At 41.7% G+C, this 5,565-nt stretch overlaps 1 non-coding gene across 1 annotated transcript; it reads right to left on the bottom strand.

Annotated features, from left to right (window-relative positions):
* Nucleotides 1–633: 633 nt before the first annotated feature.
* LOC139997380 (small subunit ribosomal RNA) lies at nt 634–2,557 on the bottom strand. Its single transcript, XR_011802764.1, has one exon. It is a non-coding gene; the product is annotated as a small subunit ribosomal RNA (ribosomal RNA).
* Nucleotides 2,558–5,565: the final 3,008 nt, after the last annotated feature.

The following is a 5,565-nucleotide window of genomic DNA, read 5'->3' as shown; positions in this document are numbered from 1 at the left end:
TACGACCTCACGCAGGCGCCTCGATCGCATTTCTCATTACACGTGGTTTCCACTGTAACTTTTAGTTTTTTCGATATGTGTTCAGCTCAAGTTCCCTCACATATCGTTATTATTATTATTATTATTATTATTAATAGTAGCGGTTTCGTGTTATAGGATTCGGAGACGGCGGGTCTTTCTGTGTACGACCTCACGCAAGCGCCTCGAGAATCTTTTTAAGTTTTTCGTTTGTTATAATATTATTCGGAGACGGCGGGTCTTTCTGTGTACGACCTCACGCAGGCGCCTCGAGAATATTTTTAAGTTTTTCGTTTGTTATAATATTATTCGGAGACGGCGGGTCTTTCTGTGTACGACCTCACGCAGGCGCCTCGAATTATTCGTGTAAAAGTATATCTCTTCATCCCGATGATCGAGAGAGAGTGCCACACTCTTCGTATAGTTTCGTAACTGGAGCGTCTCTCACCTCCTTATTGTAAAATTTGGCTTTTGTCAAAGTATATAGCTTGTTAATACGTCGTATATACTTTGTGTCGATATAGGAGGAGTACGGCTCCTTACCGACGATATTATATATATTTTATTATACAGTGTTCAAGTCAAATATATTCTTTGTGTTTTTGTATTTTTCGTTAATGATCCTTCCGCAGGTTCACCTACGGAAACCTTGTTACGACTTTTACTTCCTCTAAATGATCAAGTTTGGTCATCTTCCCGGTAACATCGGCAATGCTTATCACATTGGCCGCGCACCAGTCCGAAGACCTCACTAAATCATTCAATCGGTAGTAGCGACGGGCGGTGTGTACAAAGGGCAGGGACGTAATCAACGCGAGCTTATGACTCGCGCTTACTGGGAATTCCTCGTTCATGGGGAATAATTGCAAGCCCCAATCCCTAGCACGAAGGAGGTTCAGCGGGTTACCCGGGCCTTTCGGCCAGGGAAAACACGCTGATTCCTTCAGTGTAGCGCGCGTGCGGCCCAGAACATCTAAGGGCATCACAGACCTGTTATTGCTCAATCTCGTGCGGCTAGAAGCCGCCTGTTCCTCTAAGAAGATTTGTTTGTACGTTGGTAGTAAAAACCCGCCGACCGAAGCCGGGGGCCTTCGAGATACCATAATTTACGTCTATTTAGCAGGCTAGAGTCTCGTTCGTTATCGGAATTAACCAGACAAATCGCTCCACCAACTAAGAACGGCCATGCACCACCACCCACCGAATCAAGAAAGAGCTATCAATCTGTCAATCCTTCCGGTGTCCGGGCCTGGTGAGGTTTCCCGTGTTGAGTCAAATTAAGCCGCAGGCTCCACTCCTGGTGGTGCCCTTCCGTCAATTCCTTTAAGTTTCAGCTTTGCAACCATACTTCCCCCGGAACCCAAAAGCTTTGGTTTCCCGGAAGCTGCCCGCCGAGTCATCGGAGGAACTTCGGCGGATCGCTGGCTGGCATCGTTTATGGTTAGAACTAGGGCGGTATCTGATCGCCTTCGAACCTCTAACTTTCGTTCTTGATTAATGAAAACATTTTTGGCAAATGCTTTCGCTTCTGTCCGTCTTGCGACGATCCAAGAATTTCACCTCTAACGTCGCAATACGAATGCCCCCATCTGTCCCTATTAATCATTACCTCGGGGCTCCGAAAACCAACAAAATAGAACCGAGGTCCTATTCCATTATTCCATGCACACAGTATTCAGGCGAAGGTAGCCTGCTTTAAGCACTCTAATTTGTTCAAAGTAAACGTATCGGCCCACCTCGACACTCAGTGAAGAGCACCGCGATGGGATATTAGTTGGACCGCCCCGCGAGGAGCTAAGCCCACCGATAGGACGTACCACATAATGCCAGTTAAACACCGCGAGCGGTGAACCGACACTGTGACACACAGATTCAACTACGAGCTTTTTAACCGCAACAACTTTAATATACGCTATTGGAGCTGGAATTACCGCGGCTGCTGGCACCAGACTTGCCCTCCAATTGGTCCTCGTTAAAGGATTTAAAGTGTACTCATTCCGATTACGGGGCCTCGGATGAGTCCCGTATCGTTATTTTTCGTCACTACCTCCCCGTGCCGGGAGTGGGTAATTTGCGCGCCTGCTGCCTTCCTTGGATGTGGTAGCTGTTTCTCAGGCTCCCTCTCCGGAATCGAACCCTGATTCCCCGTTACCCGTTACAACCATGGTAGGCGCAGAACCTACCATCGACAGTTGATAAGGCAGACATTTGAAAGATGCGTCGCCGGTGCTAGATGACCATGCGATCAGCACAAAGTTATTCAGAGTCACCAAAACAAACGATGGACGAACGGACGAGCCATCCGCCACCGATTGGTTTTGATCTAATAAAAGCATTCGTACCATCTCTGGTACGAATCTGTTTGCATGTATTAGCTCTAGAATTACCACAGTTATCCAAGTAAGTTTAAGTATGATCTAAGAAACCATAACTGATTTAATGAGCCATTCGCGGTTTCACCTTAATGCGGCATGTACTGAGACATGCATGGCTTAATCTTTGAGACAAGCATATGACTACTGGCAGGATCAACCAGGGAACTTTGTATTTTATATATATATATTATATATTAGAGTCAAAAGACTCTCTTTTTAAAATAGCCTCAGAGTGTCGTAGGTGGGTCCGTAACACCGTACGACGAGACTTTTCGTTCTTAGTGAACGTTCGACGACACCCTTTTAATTCCCGTTGTAACGTCGAACGCCACTACTCTCTCTCCTCTCATTTCGCCACTCTCTTTACTTTCTTTCGTTCGTTTGATTGTTTGTGTGGAATATTTTAAGATCATTCTGTTCATAGGATCATTCTGTAAGAATGGTTTGTTGGTTGAACGAATATGCCTTAGCGGTAAAAAGCACGTAAACTGCATGCTGAACGTACCGTCCTCGTAAGAAACATATTCGTTCGTTCTTTTGATATTCTCCAATCAGAAAGAACGCACTTCCTAAAAGGTAGTACGCTCCCCATTAGCCTTTCGTATGTTTAAAACGTACTGCGTACGCTATAACATAAGTTTTGGAACGGTCTCTGCCGAACCAGCATGAATTGATACTCAGTTAGTAACAAGCACACTGCCCTAACTTTTTTTAAAGTTAGTGCGAGCATACAGGATCCAGCTTCCCGACTAAGGGGAACCTTGCCACGTTATTTGGTCATTACGTCCAGGACAGCGACCCGCGGCGCAGCAGTGTAGAGAAAGAGTCGATACGAGAACGAAGGAACAGTCGAGAAATAGTAAAAAAGTTCACTAAGACTCGAGGAGCGGTGACTGAATTCTCAACCGAGGCCGTAGAATAGCCACGCGCTCGACGCTGTTCCGTCCGGACCGTCCGACTCGACGTGTCTCTTATAGATACCAAAGCGCCGGCCGGACGGTCGGCGCCGGCCGGGCCAGCGGCCGGGCGCTTACCATGTAAAACCTCCGTTAGAGCGTACCGTCGGACTTAGTCTCTGAAACGCTCGACCACTTTTTTCGAATAAACTACCCTTAGAAAACATCCTATCGTCGAGATATTTTAACGCACCGCTTATTTTAATATTTCAAACGAGTTTTTATCGAAAAATTTAATTTTTTTTTTTTTTTCAAAATCGCATCAGTAAACCACCTCTTTTAACGAATACGGACAAAAACCACGTTCTTAATCGATTAGAACACGTTGAAACAACGAGAAATATGCAAAAAAATATATACCTTGCAACGTTAATTAACGAAAAAATTAAACAAATATCGCAGTCGTGTCAGTTCGACGGACACTAATTTTTTAAAAAATTCGAAAAAAACGTTTAATCCAGTTGTATTTAATAGAGATATAACCGTTTCTGCAAAAATATTTATACCTTATAACGCTTTTTAACGAAATAACTCGAAATAAGCTTTTCGGACTTTTCCGCCGGCCGAAATTTTTCTAAGTCCCAACGTACCGTCGGACTTAGTCTCTGAAACGCTCGACCACTTTGTTCCAATAAAGTACCCTTATAAAACGTCCTATCGTCGAGATATTTTAACGCACCGCTTATTTTAATATTTTAAACGAGTTTTTATCGAAAAATTTAATTTTTTTTTTTTTTTCAAAATCGCATCAGTAAACCACCTCTTTTAACGAATACGGACAAAAACCACGTTCTTAATCGATTAGAACACGTTGAAACAACGAGAAATATGCAAAAAAATATATACCTTGCAACGTTAATTAACGAAATAATTAAACAAATATCGCAGTCGTGTCAGTTCGTCGAACACAAATTTTTTAAAAAATTCGAAAAAACGTTTAATCCAGTTGTATTTAATAGAGATATAACCGTTTCCGCAAAAATATTTATACCTTATAACGCTTTTTAACGAAATAACTCGAAATAAGTATTTCGGACTTTTCCGCCGGCCGAAATTTTTCTAAGTCCCAACGTACCGGTCCAGAATGAGACAAAGTTCCAAAGGCCCGGTCGTATCCGTCCGTTTTTTTTTAACCTTCCACGGACGAAATAAACGTTTAATCCCGACGTAAAATAAAATAATATAGCGATTTATATAAAAATATTCATACCTCATAACGCTTTTTAACGAAATAACTCGAAAAAACTTTTCGGTCGAAAATTTTTCTAAGTCCCAACGTACCGGTCGAGAATGCGACTAAGTTCCAACGTCCCGGGCGCGATCGTACTTTTTTTATATAACATTTCAGCGACGAAATAAACCCTTAATCCCGATGTAAAAGGTCCTTTTAAAGCGATTTATGCACAAATATTGCCACCTTATAACGCTTTTAAGCGAAATAATTCAAAAAAACCTTTCGAATAAAAAATTTTTTTTTAACGTTTTCGGGACGAAATAAACGTTTAATCCCGACGTAAAACTTAATAACATTCCCATTTATATAAAAATATTCGTACCTTATAACACTTTTAAGCGAAATAACTCGAAAAAACTTTTCGGTCGAAAATTTTTCTAAGTCCCTACGTACCGGTGGAGAGTATGACAAAGTCCGACGGGCCGAGTCGCGTCGGTCCACTATTTTTTTTTAACGTTTTCGGGACCAAATAAACGTTTAATCCCGACGTAAAATATAATAATATAGCGATTTATATAAAAATATTCGTACCTTATAACGCTTTTTAACGAAATAACTCGAAAAAACTTTTCGGTCGAAAATTTTTCTAAGTCCCAACGTACCCGTCCAGAATGAGACTAAGTTCCAACGTCCCGGACGCGATCATACTTTTTTTATATAACTTTTCAGCGACGAAATAAACCCTTAATCCCGATGTAAAACGTCATTTTAAAGCGATTTATGCAAGAATATTCGTACCTTATAACACTTTTAAGCGAAATAACTCGAAAAAACCTTTCGAATAAAAAATTTTTTTTTAACGTTTTCGGGACGAAATAAACGTTTAATCCCGACGTAAAACTTAATAACATTCCCATTTATATAAAAATATTCGTACCTTATAACGCTTTTAAGCGAAATAACTCGAAAAAACTTTTCGGTCGAAAATTTTTCTAAGTCCCTACGTACCGGTGGAGAGTATGACCAAGTCCGACGGGCCGAG

This window comes from Bombus fervidus, unplaced genomic scaffold (genome assembly GCF_041682495.2).
Source record: "Bombus fervidus isolate BK054 unplaced genomic scaffold, iyBomFerv1 scaffold0071, whole genome shotgun sequence".
Lineage (NCBI taxonomy): Eukaryota > Metazoa > Arthropoda > Insecta > Hymenoptera > Apidae > Bombus > Bombus fervidus.
Note: the sequence above shows the minus strand (reverse complement) of the source record. Positions and strands in the feature narration are given on the sequence as shown.